We start from the raw sequence: 18,736 nt of genomic DNA, 5'->3' as shown, positions 1-18,736 counted from the left end.
CTTCGTTACTGTACTTAAGTAGAAATTTCACTTCGCTATTTAAATTTATGTCAACTTTCACTTTTACTCCACTACATTTCCTAGATAAAATTTATACTTTTACTCCGATATATTTCCACTAAGCATCTTCGTTACTCGTTATTACAAAGCGCTCCAGTGTAATGCTTGTTTGTTGCCATGCCAAAGGAGGAGGAAGCACAACTGAAACCGCCATGGAAGCACGAGCACCGATATCTATGCGAGCACCTACCTTTTGATTTAATTCAACAGAGAACTCTCAAAGACATGTCCATAATACTGAAACACGCTTAACTGTTTTTGGTATAGCATAACTGCCGGGCCGAATATTTCCTCAGGTAGGCTAATGTTAGACTGAGAAATATTTTTTGAAAACTGCTACGTTAATCAGTGGCAGGTTAGAAAGAAAGTGTTAAGGGCTATTCACGTCTTTAAAAGCATCATACGTTTTGTCAAACTTGAGATTTCCTTTTATGGTAATTAACTCAAAACTCAGTGGTTATAGGATAATGTTGGGCTAATGTTGCTGTGTGTGTGTGTGAGATGGTATGGAAGCCCGTTTCCGCCACATTGAGTAAAAAAAATAAAGATTCTTTAAGTCATAATAATGAGAAACTTTCTCATAATTATGACTTAACATCTCGTAATAATGAGAAACTTTCTCGTAATAATTACTTAACATCTCGTAATAATGAGAAACTTTCTCATAATTATGACTTAACATCTCGTAATAATGAGAAACTTTCTCATAATTATGACTTAACATCTCGTAATAATGAGAAACTTTCTCGTAATAATGAGAAACTTTCTCGTAATAATGAGAAACTTTCTCATAATAATGACTTATTTTCTCGCACTTCTACGCATGCGCAAAGCAGCGGGGCAGAAGGGCGTGCCACGCTATAGCGACATTCCCTGGTTAAAGCCATGTAAATGCATCACAGCAAACATGGCACGCTCTGCAGTAAATAACATTAATGATAAATAATCAGTGTATGAGACGGGCTTCCATACTAGATAGTCTTTTATTCATTTGTAATATTCATTTGTATTTTTGTGTATGAACAAGTAGCAACACAGAAGGGTGATCCATGGATTTCAAATAGATGGAGGAATGATAAGACAGCACACCTTTCCAAATCTGTTTAAGAACACTTCATCTGGAAATCTGTGTAAGGGTCCGTTCATACAGAACGCGCTTTTTCATTGCTTTTCTAGGCATACGCGCACTAGACGGACGTTGCGCTCGCTCTTCTGCAGCGTCTCTCATTATTTTGAGATGTTAAGTCATTATTACGAGAAAGTTTCTCATTATTACGAGAAAGTTTCTCATTATTATGAGATGTTAAGTCATTATTACGAGAAAGTTTCTCATTATTACAAGAAAGTTTCTCATTATTACGAGATGTTTAAGTCATAATTACGAGAAAGTTTCTCATTATTTTGAGATGTTAAGTCATTATTATGAGAAAGTTTCTCATTATTATGACTTAAAGAATCTTTTTTTTTTACTCAACGTGGCGGAAACGGGCTTCCATAGATGGTGACCTGGGGAGTAAGCCCTACAAATGCTCATATCACATGACCAAAATATTCTCCCTACCATCAGTTTTTTTTTTTTTTTTTTTTTTTTTTTTTTTTTTTTTAAGAAATAGGTTATTATTTATTTTTCATTTTTACCTGAAGTTCATACAAAAGTGAAATTTCTGTTTCAGTTTTTTTTCTTTGATGTCAGCTCTAAAAATATGCTGTTTGTTCTTTGAACTTAAGAGATTTGTGCCTGAAAAGTCCTGGAAAAGACTGTGATTTTGATTTGATGAGTGAGATTAAGAAGATATGGGAAGTTGGAACCCTGAATATGCTTTACTATAAGAAAGCCACAATAAAGTTCACAAACCCAAAGTTCTAACCGCTTGCTTTAAAAAAAAAAAAACTTTTTACTTTTACTTCAATTACTTAAGTACATTAAATATCAGAAAATTACTTTTGATACTTAAGTACAGTATATATCAGATACTTTAAAGATGAACTGAACTGAAAAAAAAAACATTGATAACGTGTTGTTTATGACAATTAAAAGTAAACTACACTAAAAAAAAAAATTAAAAATATCAATATAGCTTTTTTTTAAGCAACACAAAAATTGCGTTTGTTAGTATAAGAACGCTGGCAATTCTGATGACATCACTGGCATGGTAGAACCTGCGACGCTATATAGGCAGCTGCAGCTGCATTTCCTATACACACGAAAATGAGTCATTTTAATGGCCGAATGGGTTACGCATTTGAGCCTGTGAGGGACAGGCCAATAGTACGTGACTACCACCACATGGAGGACGATCAGTTTCAGGCTCCGCCTACAGTACAGGATCGTTTGGGGGGAAGTGACTGGTGTGGGTTATCCCTCGTCCCTAGTCTGGAAGATCCTGGGCTGTAGATGGAGGAGCTGAACACGCAGCAACATCGAAAGGCCAGGTTCTGAATAGTATGGGATGAGGGAAAATACAAGTCTCTGATTCATTGCCCACAGTAGATGGCGGTAATGCTCTATCTGAGAAGCGAGCTGCCAATAAAAATGAAAAAGAAGAAGAAGAAGACTGGTGTGGGTGCGGGCGCCATAGACATGTATAGAAAGGCTAGATAGCTTACCGGCGCTGAGAGCCAATGGGACCCGACGACGTCACACGGCGGCCATCTTAGGACAGGACCGCTCGTCCAGTTATAACATTAAAGTCTATTGTGCATGTAGTGCTGAAATAACTATATTTTGCTCAATTTTCAACCGATTTTCAAACGGCTTGGTGTGTCATAAACGTCAGGGATGCGGCTATTTAACTGCATACTTGTGAAAAATTATAGCCACAAACGGCATCAGCACAAATCATAGCCACGTTAATAAGGTTTGTAATAAACCAAACCGTTTGTAAATCCGTCAAGAATTCAGCAAGTTACGAGCATTTTAGTTGGCGTATGTCACTCACCTTCCGTCCACAGCAGCAGGAGCGGCAGCGCAGTCTCCTGACCTAAGATGGCCGCCAAGTGACGACACAGCTGACACCGCCTTGAGCCATCTAGCCTTTCTATACATGTCTATGGCGGGCGCTGCCGGAGCATGGACACTGCACCGGAATCGATCTGTTGCAGAGAGGTCAACCTGGAACATTTATTGATCGGCGAAAAATGTATCACCATGCACCGTTCATTTCGGATGCTGTGCGGTGAGAGAGACGTGTTGGAGGTGGCTATGCTATCTCTAAGGGATGTCCGAGCTGAGACGCTGGAGCGCCCCATAAGTAGCAGGTATGTAACAGTGTATTTTATGAATTGGCGACTGGGCTAGGCTAGGCTAGGCTAACTTGTTATATCCTTTTCTCAGACTGTTTAGGTTAACAGCGTACCGGCAGTTCACTCTTTGGGCGAGGGGGCATTTGGGAAGAAGAAATAGGATCCCGATCCCATCCTGTGCAGTGAACTACATCAGGGATCTTTTCCCCTCAGCCGAATATCAAGGATTCGAGTATGCGTTGGACTTGTAGTCAATTTTAATAATAAAACATTTGAAGTCAGACGCGTACATGTAAAGTCATCATTTTATTGGATAATATCAAATAACTGAAAAGTAACTTTACTAAGCATATAATATATATATATATATATATATATAAAAACATTTGAACTGATATTGCCTAAAGGAATATGGTTATGCAGTAGGACTATTATAGATGAACATAAATATTATATGTAGGAATAAGAGTTAGTATAGATAATAAATTATATATATATATATATATATATATATATATATATTATGTGTGTGTGTGTGTGTGTGTGTATATATATATATATATATTAAATATTTATAAACTATTTATATAGGCTACATATAAAATATTTATATATATATATAAAATGTATGTTGTAGGGATTATACAGTATATGTTAAATGTGATTTCGATTTGACGATTTAATTTTCCCTACTTAGTGAACCGGCTAAGGTGTTGTGCCCCAGAATGCTCTTTGTTCGTTTTGGTAAGCCCTCTGTGTTGATATATATATATATATGTATATATATATATATATATATATATGTATATGTGTGTGTGTATAAATAAATATTTTTTTTTTTAATCTATATCTCATATATATATATATATATATATATATATATATGAAGAGTTCAGATGCAAATGCCTCTGAGTGCCATCTGAAATTTTCTTCTAGAATGATCATTTTTTATCAAGCTCGTATATTTAAGTTCCGTAATTTCACTTAAATGACAATTAATAGGTAATTTTCATTGTCATTTAAGTGAAATTACTGAATTTAAATATACAAGTCTGAAAAAAATGATCATTCTAGAAGAAAATTTCAGATGGCACTTAGAGGCTTTTGCATCTGAACTCTTCATATATAGATATAGATATAAATATAATATATAAAAATATACAAATATAATAAAATGTATGTTGTACACTGTTAGCCCTTGCTGTAAAAAAAGGCGTAATTCAGACAGTATCATACCATTTTCCATTAAAACAGTAATATACCGTAGAAAACAAAAATAGCCTACAGGTTTATACTGTAAATGAACAGCGCTCAAAATCGACACTCAGAGGCTGTTTTCCCAATCACACCCTATACCCTCATTCACTATTCCCTACATTAGTTCACTAATATAGTCCACTTGACAGAGTGAATGAAAAGAAGTGAGTGAATTGAGACACTGATGAACACCTGCAGAATCACTGAAGGACAGAGAAACAAGAACAGAAAAAAGAGAAACACAAGAACTACAACTGACTTCCAGCAACACTGAGTGTGAAACCAGTTTACAAACCAGTTTACGATTATTTCTTTCATACATGTACAAAAGTTCTTGTTGAGAATTAACAAAGATTTAGTTTATAATAAAGTTTGTTGTCACCATAATGGAGATCAGTATTTGCTTTAGTTGGTCTTGTCTCTTGACTTCTTACTTTTCATCTCTCTCTGACTGCTTTAATAGTGAGTTTATAAAACACATTTGTTATGGCAAGAAAAAGTCAAGAGGAAGATGATCATGTGTTTTTTTTTCTTTTGTGATGATGTCACAGTCATCTTGGATTATCTGATTTTCAGATTTTTCCTGTATATATTCATTGAAATTATGAATATGTCATATTTAGCATAAATCTGTGTATCTACAAAATGAAATCAAAATTTCTGTAATCATGTCTTCTGAAGAATATTGTAATCATATAGTGTTTTAAAATATTTTGAGCTCCTGCTTGACTCAGACACACACAGACATCAACAATCAGCACATGAATCTCAACAATGGTGAAAAGTTTCATGTCACAATGCATGCTGGGTTCCAGGATAATATAAAACTCCCAGCATGCACTGCTGCATGAATAAAAAAATAATAATAATATTGCCACCATTGTTGAGATTAATGTGCTAAATTGTGATATCTCTGTGTTTCTAAAACATAGTGTAGCTTTATTTTTGGTTTATGCATGATGTGTTAAAAAAAATTAGTCATAGCAATTTATTGCTGTAGTTTCACAGTAGAGCTAATGTAACACTTTTGATCGAGGATAAAACTCTGAATGAACAAGAATTAATTCCTTAGTGAATGAACAGGCAATATGATGAATTTGTCACCATAAGCATTACAACCGCAATCATTCATAAACTGTGTGCGCACAAGTGTGACTTGCAAAAACACAGTAGCACAGTAGCAAAAGAAAAAAGAATGTTTTAGCATCAGCATCCCTACTAAAGCAAGCACTGATCTCTATAATGGTAACGTCAAACAAACATTTTCAATTAAACATCTTAATAACAACTTCTGTAGATGTATGACAGAAATAAAGTCATACTGGTTAATAATAAGTGTAATAATGTGTAATGGCTGGAAGTCAGTTGTAGTTCTTGTGTTTCTGTATTTTCTGTTCTAACAGCAGGTGTTCATCACTAATGCTCAACAATCACTTACATACACTGTTAGACTTTTCAAGGGTTTTTTACAGTAACTTACTGGCAACACTGTTGCCAGTAAGTTACTGTAATTAGGATTTACAGTACATTACCATATTTCATTACATTACCATAATACAGTGCATTACTGTAAAAACGAAGCTAATCAGTACACTACTGTAATTATTTTTTTCTTTGTACTAAATTAGATTTCATAATTTTGATATATAATTCATTTTATTTTTATCTTACATAAATACTACTAACATACAAACCAATTAGACAAAGTTATTACAAAATACAATTTTTTTATTTAAAAAATCTCATATATATCACAAAATAAACAGTCTGCCAATGCTGGAAATATGTGTGAAACGTTTACACATTAATGGGTGAGTTTAGGGACAACGTTTTTGTGTTAATTTTAACATTTAACATTTAAATTCATTGTGTTAATGATTTTAACAAAGTAAATATGTCAGAAAGGTTAGCACAAAGATGTGTAAATGTGTTAAATTAACACATTATGTGCTGTCCTTCACTGCACACATTGTTAAAATCATACATAAAATCATAAACAAAACGTTAGCATTTGACTAAATGAATGTAGAGTCATTGGTTGTTTAGCTTATACAAGTATTATAATTAAATATCAACCATTACATTCATAAAACTGCAGAATATAAATACATTTCTAAGCAGTCAAAAAGGAAATATCCAACACAGGACAAAACACAGTTCTTTTCACAATACATGACACATAACCCCACCTTAAAAATAATTTCACTAATTTACAAAAATGTGTTGGATTCATGTACACTGGTGGCCAAAATAAGTATTTAAGTGTCTTAATGTTTTTGAAAGGAGTCTCTTTGATGCTCAAGAAACATTTCTCATTATAATCAATGTCTGACTGTCTACCCCTCAGTCTACTTCTACTTCTACGAGTAAAGATCATCATCAGAATAATCTTTAAAAAGTCAACACAATGTTTTTGTCCACCTTTGCGAATAAATGAACTTCTCCAAAGATTGGTTCCTGTTCAGAACTTGACTGACAACATCAGAATGTTCCCTGGTCTGCATGCGTGTCCACAAACACTAATGTACTCAGTCCTTCAGAGGAGATCCCGGTTCCAACACTATATAAGAGAGAGAGAGAGAGAGAGAGAGAGAGAATATTAGTGTCAAAATATTTTTAACCTCCTTTTTTTACATTTTTATTATTATTTTTACAATAACTAAAGAATATATATTTGTAAACAGCTTTTTAGCATATGTAAATAGCATATTCAAACATTTCAACTGAACTAAATTAAATTATTCCAGATTAAATTTTAATACTTACAAATCCTAAATTCTGTCCAAAAATTCTGAGATCCATAGCTCTCTATGACTATGACTGTGACTGAAATCGATGTTTTAGCCCATTTCAGCTCGTCTGCAGTGAAGGAGTTCCTGTTTGAGACAAATACACAGTAAGACACATGCAAGAACTCACTGTGTGATGATCGTTCTCCTTCCTACAGTAGTTAACCCACTTGTGCACTGATATTAGGACCTTCCTGGTCAGGTGGGACTGCAATGGTAGAGAGTCTTCTGCCTAATAAAATATCAAAATAATGCAAAAAATATAAACTTAAGTTGTTTAGAATTCTAGATTTGGTATGGATGAATTAGTGAGAGTTTTACTGCAGTGCTAACCTGGATACATTTAATCTGGTGAGACTGAACAAAGACAATGGTCCATCTTCTGATTGGTTAATTTGCTGTGTAATAAATATAAAGTTAGACATGATACAAATATCACTTATTTGATATAAAGTTAGCCAATTTTATAGAGATTTTATAAGACATTGTATGCTACCTAGTCTGCACCAGTGGCTCCAAAGCACTTATCACATATTGCTAATCATTTCAGCAAACTTATTTCAAAATATATCACAAATGGCCTAACGTTAACTTACCTCCGTAATCTTGCTAGTCACTGGCGCGAATTGGCGCTTTGTTGCAGTTGCCTTTAGTTTAAACACATACAAAAATGGAAGTAAATATTAAATTCCATAAAAAAAAACTATAATAGCCTATATAATGTTATAGTTTGCAAACTAATACTAAACCTAGAAAGGTGGCAGCTAGCCAAATAAAACGTACATACAATGTTATTTTCTCATCAGTAGGCCAACATTATCTACAACCAAAACAGAATTTCACATTAGTTAATTTATTGTTAATGTAAACTAACAGCGTTGCTCGTTGGCGTATTTTAACTCGACAACAAAGTCTGTCAAATGAAACGTTAGCGCAGTTTACCGTGGTAAAGTTCGTTACCGCCATGTAGGCTATAACAGGTTAAACTGGGCACATTCCTGTCAACACACACAGAATGTTTTTTACCTTGCTTGCTGGTCTCTCTCTCGGTGAAGTGAATTCCGTCTCTTCCCCGGGCCAGACTCGAACGGCGCGGTCCAACAAAAGACAGTCAGAACCCAGTGATATTACACTGGATGCTCCGGCACGACACGACACGACAAGACAAATGATGCGCCGTTATATTTCTGACGTACAGTACTCCGAGTCCAAGCGCTCGCGCTATTTCTGACAAGGGACAAACAGGTTCGCATTTTGCATTAATGGTCCGGTCCGGTCGCTTCAATGTGTCCAGTATAGACAGCCTCTGACTGTTATAGCGTTGTAGACACGCAGTGTAAGGCAAAAATTAGGAAATAAAAAGCACGATGGAATGGTGCCAGCCAGAGAGACCGTTACGTCAAATACAGTAGTATACAGCAAATTTTAAAAAAATACAGTAAGTCTCTGTATGTGGTGTTAGACAAATACAGTAGTATACAGCAAATTTTAAAAATACAGTAAGTCACTGTATGTGGTGTTAGACGTCACAGGAAATTCCCATGATGCAATGGGAATCACAGTTATTTACTGTAAAGAGAAATAGCAGTATAATACTGGGGGATTTAAAGTAAATAACTGTAGAAATTACAGAAAAGTCTAACAGTGTATTCTCTTAATTATCTCACTGCAACACTGTCTCAATGTTACTTTTACTCTTTGTAGTGTGGATTTTCCTGTGGGGTTGAAAGGGTTAACAGTGTAAGATAAAAAGACACACCCACGAAATGTATTTTAACAGTAATAAACTGTAAGTTATAAAACTGTTTTATACTGGCAACACTGTTGCCAGTAGTTTACTGTAAAATCTTGTTTTTTGGGTCACCATTGTGCAGAAGAGTAGAGCCTGTGCTTCAGTCCAGGAGAAGATCTACAAACATTGATGATATGCTGCATGTTGCTTTATTTAACAGGCGGTGACTGTGTAGTTGCTGATCCAGTGGAAATCTCTTTATGTTCAATAGTTTTTTATTGGTCTCAAATGAAAGAAGTTCATAGTAATACTTTGCTCACATTATTAATGCATTATAAATTTTAGTTAATACATTTAAATGACAGTTGGTCAATTTAAGGCAGTCGGTTTCTGCAAGTGAAATTAGTTAACTTGAATTAGAATTTAGTGCATTTTTACAGAAACAAACTAGATTACAGTAAAGAACTGTACAATTAACAGTATTTTACTGGCAACAGTGTTGCCAGTATTTTACTGTAAAAAAACCCGGTAAGGTCTAACAGTGTATGTTGTAGGGATTATACAGTATATGTTAAATGTGATTTCGATTTGACGATTTCATTTTTCCTACTTAGTGAACCGACTAAGGTGTTGTGCCACAGAATGCTCTTTGTCCGGTTTGGTAAGCCCTCTGTGTTGACCTAAGGTGGGTTGAGCTTCCTGTTTCTGTTCCTGTAAGGTAGCCTGTATGGTGCTGGACTCCTTCCGTCTTAAGATGGCTCCATTGACGATATCCTTTCGGAAACTGTAGGCTTTCTGCTCTTTTATTTGTGCCACCACGTACTGACCGGCAGCCTTTGAAAATTGTTGCCTAAATCTGTGTCCACCTGTCTTGGTTGTTGCCCTCTCTCTCTCTATGTTGATGTTGTTGTCCAGTGCAGCCAGGCGAAGACGCGCTTCAAAGCTTTCATAGCTGAAGGCCTTTCTCTTTGTTGCATATTTATTATAAAGAGCATGAACACTCTCTAGTTCACCTGTGTGGATGCCCTCTGTCACCCTGTTAAGATTTTGGAGGAGCTGCCTGTTCAGGACAACCTTTTGGAGGCTATTAAAGGCTGCAGAGTCAGGACGGAGCCACGGGCGCCTGCTCTCCTCATCTGGGGTGTAGAGAGGGTGGTCACATTTTGTTATTGATTCCCCGGTCACCCACTCATGAACATTTGTTATGTGGTGTAGCAGAGATATCCACCTTTCCCTGAGTCTTACTCTATCTCCCCCACAAGAGGAAACAGAATACCACAAGTGATTAGTTATCATCCGGATCCACTCACTCAGATCAGGATTCTTGCATCTTAAAATTTTCTTTTTTACATTCTTGACAATGTGCCACAGATCATACTCATGTTTGATTTCCTGATGTTTCTCTCTTAGTACCTTCTGCACAGATGGGTGGCAGTCAGTGGCCAACACAGAGACGGAGACTCCGTGGTCTGCAAGCTTGGCCAGGCATCTCTCCATACCCTCTACCTCGAGCCAGTAGCTATTTTTCACGTCAGTCACCCGCACAGTTTCCTGAGCCACGATCATCTTTGATTCTGTCAAACAGAGAGTAGGTGCCGAAGGTTGCATTATAGCCAGGGCTGTCATACCGTGCATCCCCTGAGACAGTGATCGGCTTCTCACTCACAGCACTCATGACCCCCTCATTGTGGATAGCCCAGGCATAGTTGACCTCCGGTATGACGTAGGCTTTCTGGATCTTATACCACTGCCTCTCTGACATGGCCTCCAAACCAATTGTTTCGCATACCTCTAGGAAAGGACTGCACTCATTCCCTGTCACAAACACAGCAGCCGGAACAGTGATGTTGCACTCCATGACTCCCCTGATTTGATTTTGTGAATGCCAAATGTAATTATGGCCATCCACACAGTGTGTTTTTACAGTCACCCCGGGGGGGGGGGGGGGGGGGGGGGGGGTTTGTAAGGAGCTCTGAGAAACCATTTATGCACTACACATTTACAAACTAATACACATTGTGTTTATGAACTACTAGTAATTGTTTTCTTGTGGTTTATGTTTCCTAATGCACCAATTAATTTTGTCTCAAAATATTGCATACAATACAAAATTGTGTCTAAAATATGCATTAGATTGTATTTGCAATGTACATAGCCAATTATTAATGGAGCAATAGTGGTTCATGGTGTTATAAGAGGGAAATGTGGTGGGAGGTTGGAGGGCTGTAGCCTGTCATGCACTCTCATTTATTGTATACAAGCACATTATGCATTTTAGTAAATAGAGACTGCTTGTATATGTCGTGTGCATTTAGAGAAAATACCAAAACATGGTTAAGGTACTGTGCGTTTTAGAAAATCGAGGCAGATAAATGGAAAATGTGATTGGACGAATTCATCCAATGAGATCGCTTGTTAGTTAGCTGCACGCAAAATGCAAAAATCAAAATACTGCACGGCCGGTTACTGCACAGATACCTCTTACTATGGACCTAGCAGCTATTTCTGCGAGTTGAACTCCCTGCATCAACAATGTTTCCTGACACGATGAACATCAGCTAGCTTTCAGGGTGAGTAGAGAGGGACATTGGATTCTGTTTACAGTCCTGCTGCGGTTTAGTTAGCAACTAGTAAACGCATTATTATCGATCTGTGATATCGTCGGAGTCATGATTTATTTATACAGTTATGGTCGGAGTGGTGGCTAGCTTGTGGATTTGACAAAAGTGCTTCCAACGTGTTTAACTGCTAGCCCTAGGTTGGATCGTTTGGTATCTAGCTTGGTTTTGTGACTCAATTTCATTGAATGCCGAGTGTGTCAGTCTCGGTTTTGTTGAACGCTATAAAGCCTAACGTTACATGTCATATGTGCGCGTAAGTGAATATGTACATGTTTTGTGTATGTGACAACGCTACATCCAGCCCTTTGCTTAGTAGACTTGCTAGTATGATAACAGTTAACATACTTCTCTGTCCTCTGCCTGACGCGAGCGTTTCAGCGCCCTGTCTCTGCGGTAGATAGCATCGGTGGTGTTAGTACTTGCCGTTGGTCTATCGGTCTGCCCTGTACTATAGCCTGAAAAGTTGAACATTGACGGAATGGCCTCAGGTTTCAGTCTGTTGGTCTTAACCCTCACCAGTGAACCTGTTGTATTGAAAGTACAACTCTCTAGATAGTCTGTCGCTAAAAAATGGTCACTACAGACTCGAAATCCAGGGGCTGTCGGAGGGTTAGCCAGTTTTAGGGCAGCTAGCCATGACTTGAGGGCTGGTTTCCTTGTCAAAGGTAGCCTGTGAAAATGTATCGTAACCCCAGCTGCCTTAGCCCTATACAATTCATTACTACAGCCAGGGGCAATACAGTATGAACCCCCTCTAGACCTTTTGGTTTCTGTTTCCTCAGCCATGTCAGCTAGCCTCAGACTATTTACATTCTATGGCTGCTCTGCTTGTGTTGGTTAGCAACAGAGTAGCTTACCATGCCAGTGACGTACACTGTTAACCCTTGCTGTAAAAAAAATGCCTAATTCTGACAATATCATACCATTTTCCATTAAAACAGTAATATACTGTAGAAAACAAAACTAGCCTACAGGAATATACTGTAAATGAACAGTGCTCAAAGTCGACACTCAGAGGCTGTTTTCCCAATCACACCCTATACCCTCATTCACTATTCCCTACATTAGTTCACTAATATAGTCCCCTTGACAGAGTGAATGAAAAGAAGTGAGTGAATTGAGAAACTGATGAACACATGATAAGCAGAATCACTGAAGGACAGAGAAACAAGAACAGAAAAAAGAGAAACACAAGAACTACAACTGACTTCCAGCAACACTGAGTGTGAAACCAGTTTACAAACCAGTTTAACCCTCTGATGGTCTTTATTTATGTCTACACTCGTGTTTTTTGGGGTCTCCAGAGACCCCAGACAATAACATTTAATTTTGTAACAAGATAATAGTTTTTTTTTTTACAAATGTAATTTTATTCTGTTTGTTAATGTTTTTACTCAACATTTGTGCAGTTTTTGGAGAATTTATGATATCTTTTAAATTTCTATAAATAAATAAATAAATATTTATTTAAATAAGCTTTTTACAAAAAAACAGCATTTGATGTAAAATTCACTTTATAAAAGACCCAGATTTCTAACTTCCATTCATGGGGATAAAATGGATCATTTTAAATGGTTTAATGTAACATTTTTGGAAAATGCAGTAAAAAAAAAAAAAAAAATTCACTTTAACCACTAGATGGCCATAGAGCTCCACTATATGCTATTTGCTATTTGACTACCTGAAAGATATCTTTTCACAAGTTGGATTCAGTTGGATTCATATCTAAATATTATAAAATCACAATTATAACAAAAATAAAATATTTTTGTCAAAGTTTAGCATTTTTTTGTACTGATGTCCCTGTGTGTGTGTGTGTGTGTGTGTGTGTGTGTGTGTGTGTGTGTGTGCGTGTGTGTGTGAGTGTGCACATTTTCAATGTGTCAGTGTCACCAATTTATTTTTGTGGTGGTACTGCATTTTGGATGATTTTATTTGACAAATGATAAGAGAACAGTTTTTATAGTCTCAAAAATGTATTCCTCTATATGTGTGTGTGTGTGTGTGTGTGTGTGTGTGTGTACGCGTGTTGTGAGCAAAATAATTTAGCATTGTGGATGTTTTTTGCATTGGTGGAAGTGTGCCACTTTATTTGTGCCATTTCTGTCGATGTGTTCTGCGTTGTTTCTGATTTTGATGATGAATTTTGTCTATTTTGATTGCAGGGTCTCCAGAGACCCCGAAGACCACGAGTGTCACAATTTTTGTCACGCTAACATAAAAACAGATATCATTCCAATTTAAATTTTTTTTTGTAGATCTAGAAAGTGTGAAGAGCCGTAGAATGTTTCATACCATTTGGACAAAGGGAAATTTTTTTTTTATTTGAGCAAAAGTCATTTGGGGTCAAAAAGACCCCGTAAACCATCAGAGGGTTAACATTATTTCTTTTGTACAAAAGTTATTGTTGAGAATTAACAGATATTTAATTGTTGATGTTTTATTGAAAATAATAAAGTTATTATCACCATGATGGAGATCAGTATTTGTTTTAGTTGGGCTCTTGAACCATTGACTTTATTGTATCAGTTTTTCTCTGACTGCTTTAACTATGAGTTTATAAAACACATTTGTTATGGCAAGAAAAAGTGTGTGATGATTACATAATCATCCTGGACATGTCTGATTCTCTGATCTTACCCAATGTAAAAGCTTTGGATTTTTAGGTTTTTCATATTAATCATATCTTTTAATCTATAACGTGAAATACAGCAATTTCTGTAATTAGTTATTCTGAAGAATATTGAAATAATATAGTGTTTAAAAACTTTTTGAACTCCTGCTTAACTCAGACACAAACAGACATCAACAATCAACTCATGAATCTCAACAATGGTGACAATAAAAACGTTCATGTCGCAATGCATGCTGGGTTCCAGGATTGTATAAAACTCCCAGCATGCACTGCTGCATGAATAAATAAATACAAATAAATTATTGCCACCATTGATGAGAGACATATGCAGATTTTTGATATTTCTGTGTTTCTACAAGACATTGTAGCTCTGTTTCTTTTTTAGGCTGTGCATTATGTGTTAAAAAAATTATCATTGTAATTTATTAATATAGTTTCACAGTGATGGTTACATAACACTTTAATACAGAATTTAAAACTGAAAGATATTTAGTGTATGAACAGGCTATACAATGATTTTTTTCATCATAATCAATGTAACTGCAATCATTCACAAACTGTGTGTGTGCACAAGTGCAAAAACACAGTTCAATCAGCCAGTGAAATACTAATGTTAAATAGTCAAGGGTCAGCATCCCAACTAAAGCAAGCACTGATCTCCATCATGGTAACTTCAAACCAAACATTTTCAATTAAACATCTCAATAACAACTTATGTAGATGTATGACAGAAATAAAGTCATACTGGTTAATAATAAGTGTAATAATGTGTAATGGCTGGAACAGGGCTCGAGACTAACGGCGTCCTATCGTCCTGGGGACGATAGAAAATGTGTTTAGGACGAACAGAAATATTCTCCAGGACGCCTACAGGACGAAAGACATTTTTGTATGCGTGTTCATTTATTACTAGCCTATTAGGGTAACTTACTTAGAAAATGCCAAAATTAACTGACCAAGCGCTGACTACAACGGAGCGCGTCTTCTCATGCTGTTACTAGTCACTATCACTGGCCGGCTACTCACCCGGAGACTTGTTTCGCGGTACATCTATCACATGGCTTATTTTTACAGACAAAAACGAGACGATAACTAAATAAAACTAGTTTTGAATGACAAAAACCATGACGAAAATCTATTGACATTTTCGTCAACAAATAAAAACTAGACAAAAATGTTAGATAGTGACGATTTGGGAAGCGATCCAGTCAGAACTGATGTCCTGCGTTTGTGGTAGATGTGCACATTTGTACTGTAACGTGCTGATCTAACGTTACCCAGCGGCACACGGGTTGACATGCGCTGAATCCTGCATGTCTCATAAAACGTTAAAATACTTAAACGTCTGGGAGAATGAGTAGAGCAGACATATAGATCTGAATAAGAGTGACGACGCAAAAAAAGAGCTCTATTCGGTACGGTTTTCTGCGCACACACACCCGACCCGAAGCGGGCAGCCATGCACATTGACACCTATACAGCGCGCGAGTAGCCTACTGAATTGAGCTCTCTTTCTGTCTGAGTGTGGACAAATACACACAACAATATGTCGAAATGTCAGTTTTGGAGAGTATTCACGTAAACTATGTTGGTTACGTCTTAAACAGTTTTGAGTGTATCGGATGTGCATCAGTGCATTGGATCTGCATGTCATTGGACATGATCCGATGTCTTAAAGTGACAGTGGGTAATAAACCTAATGCGGTCTGTGTCCTTAATATTGATCAAGCAACAAAAGAAAAAGAGAAAAGCATTCACTGCTCGTTAATAGCTTTAATAATGATTCATTATATTTAATTCATACAAATAAATATGTCTGCTGCTTGAAAGAATAAAGAATGATGATATTTTTGAGATATGTAGTCACCAGTATTTATTTGTTATTTTTTAATCCAACCAACTCAAAAACGTTTTGAGCTGTATGTATTTTTATCTTATTTTTCGTATATGTAAAAAAAAAGATTTGTTCTTCATGAATACAAAAAAGCATTTAACGCCTGTTATTTTTTATTAAATCAGTTTTTTACCTGTTTACAGATAACTACTTTGAATGGAGCTAAATAAATATAATAATATGTATCATAAACATTTTAATGGTGTTTTTATTATGTAACTAACAACTATAGATGATAATAACAAAGTACAGAAACAACATGTTTATTTTGGGACGGTTGACATTCACTTTAGGACGGTTCAAATTGTTTTTCAGGACGGTTCCAGGACGGAGGTGAAAAAAGTTAGTCTGGAGCCCTGGGCTGGAAGTCAGTTGTAGTTCTTGTGTTTCTCTATTTTCTGTTCTTGTGTTCCTCTTTCCTTCAGTGATTCTGCTTGTTAACAGCAGGTGTTCATCACTAATGCTCAACAATCACTTATTCACTTATTTCACTTATTCACTTATTATTCAACATATTCACTTAATTATCTCACTGCAACACTGCGTCAATGTAACTTTTTACTCTTTGTAGTGGTGGTGGTGGCGCAATGGATAAGACACATGCCTTTGGTGTGAGAGACCCGGGTTCGAATCCACTGTGAGACACCAATGTGTCCCTGAGCAAGACACTTAACCCCTAGTTGCTCCAGAGGCGTGCGACCTCTGACATATATAGCAATTGTAAGTCGCTTTGGATTAAAGCGTCAGCTAAATGAATAAATGTAAATGTAAATGTAGTGTGGATTTTCCTGTGGGGTGTAAAGGGTTAACAGTGTAAGACATTAAGACACACCCACAAAATGTATTTTAACAGTAATAAACTGTAAGTTATAAAACAGGTTTATACTGGCAACAGTAGTTTACTGTAAAATTTAGTTTTTGGGTCACCATTGTGCAGAAGAGTAGAGCCTGTGCTTCAGTCCAGGAGAAGATCTACAAACATTGATGATATGCTGCATGTTGCTTTATTTAACAGACAGTGACTGTGTAGTTGCTGGTCCAGTGTAAATCTTTTTATGTACAATAGTTTTTTAGTGGTCTCAAATGAAAGAAGTTCACAGTAATACTTTGCTCACATTATTAATGCATTATAAATTTTAGTTCATACATTTAAATGACAGTTGGTCAATTTAAGGCAGTCGGTTTCTGCAAGTGTAATTAGTTAACTTGAATTTTAATTTAGTGCATTTTTACAGAAACAAACTGTAGATTACAGTAAAGAACTGTACAATTAACAGTATATTACTGGCAACAGTGTTGCCAGTATTTTACTGTAAAAAACCCCGGTAAGGTCTAACAGTGTAGTGGAATGTTGAAATCCAACATGGCGGCGCCCGTGTAACAACAACAACATTTTCAACGTACCATTTTATCCCTTTTAACAAATTCTGCCACTTTATTAATTGTACCAATGAGAATAAATAAAATACATCTGTTATATCACCTTTACTCAAAATTCCAGTTCAGTTCATCTTTAAGACTTTTATTTAAGTAATATTCTAAAAGGTAACTTTCACTTCTACCAAAGTCTTTTTCTAGTATGATACTTGTACTTTTACTCAAGTATTGCTTTCTAGTACTTTATACAACACTGCTAGGGGGGGATCTAGATGTAAAACAATAAGCTTTTTATTCATAAAAAGTGATAAATTTATCCAAGACGGTTAGTATATATTAAGATCATTCGTGACTTAGCACCACAATCTCTTAAACAGGATGTAACAATAAGCAGACCAGGCTCAAGGTTAACAAGAGCTTCCTCTAGAGGGGACTGTTGTGTTAAGTTTCGGTCTACGACATTTGGACAAAACTGCTTTTCAATAAAAGCAGCTGGGATGTGGAATTCCTTCCACTGAGTGTCAGAGAATGTAGTACATTCATAAATTTTAAAGGTAGTGTGAAAATATGGTTGAAGGACAACCAGGTTTGTAGTCCTTGAGCTATGAGACATTGAAGGTGGTCAGTATTTTTTTTATTGTGTGTATGGGGCGCTGTTTGTAAAGCGGCTCACGCTGAAAATAACAGCAACATTTAGTCACATTTAGCTTCAAACAATGTTTAAAAAACTGGTATAATTTTTTTACGGTCACTTTTTAGCACATTTACAAAAATATTTGTCAACTTAGAGATATTTTAAATAGTTAAATCTAAATATTAAATGTTACACCTAAATGTTAAATCTAAATCTAAATGTTAAATCTAAATGTTAAATCTAAATCTAAATATTAAATCTAAATGTTAAATCTAAATGTTGAATTTAAATGTTAAATCTAAATCTAAATCTACACGTTGAATCTAAATCTAAATCTAAATGTTGAATCTAAATGTTTCGGGTGAAACTAAATATTTAACTAATATGCAAATTCAAAATGCCGGTAACCGGAAGTGCCAAAATAAAAGCTCGAGGAGGTCAGTGTGTGTTTATAGCATGGTTTATAATGTCAAATAACGAATAAAAACCATCCC

The 18,736-nt window shown here is 35.9% G+C and overlaps 2 long non-coding RNA genes across 2 annotated transcripts; both read left to right on the top strand.

Moving 5' to 3' along the window:
• Window positions 1-3,130: 3,130 nt before the first annotated feature.
• LOC309493919 lies at window positions 3,131-9,771 on the top strand. The gene is made up of 4 exons (XR_014204092.1): window positions 3,131-3,318; window positions 3,395-3,535; window positions 4,001-4,047; window positions 9,696-9,771. It is a non-coding gene; the product is annotated as an uncharacterized lncRNA (long non-coding RNA).
• A 2,872-nt stretch (window positions 9,772-12,643) lies between these two features.
• LOC309493959 lies at window positions 12,644-16,798 on the top strand. Its single transcript, XR_014204136.1, has 3 exons — window positions 12,644-12,948; window positions 14,076-15,107; window positions 16,586-16,798. It is a non-coding gene; the product is annotated as an uncharacterized lncRNA (long non-coding RNA).
• The last annotated feature ends 1,938 nt before the right edge of the window (window positions 16,799-18,736 follow it).

Source organism: Leuciscus leuciscus (assembly GCF_965113295.1).
Source record: "Leuciscus leuciscus genome assembly, chromosome: 3".
NCBI classification, from domain to species: Eukaryota; Metazoa; Chordata; class Actinopteri; order Cypriniformes; family Leuciscidae; genus Leuciscus; species Leuciscus leuciscus.
The sequence above is the reverse complement of the archived record's forward strand: the minus strand, read 5'-3'. Positions and strand labels throughout refer to the sequence as shown.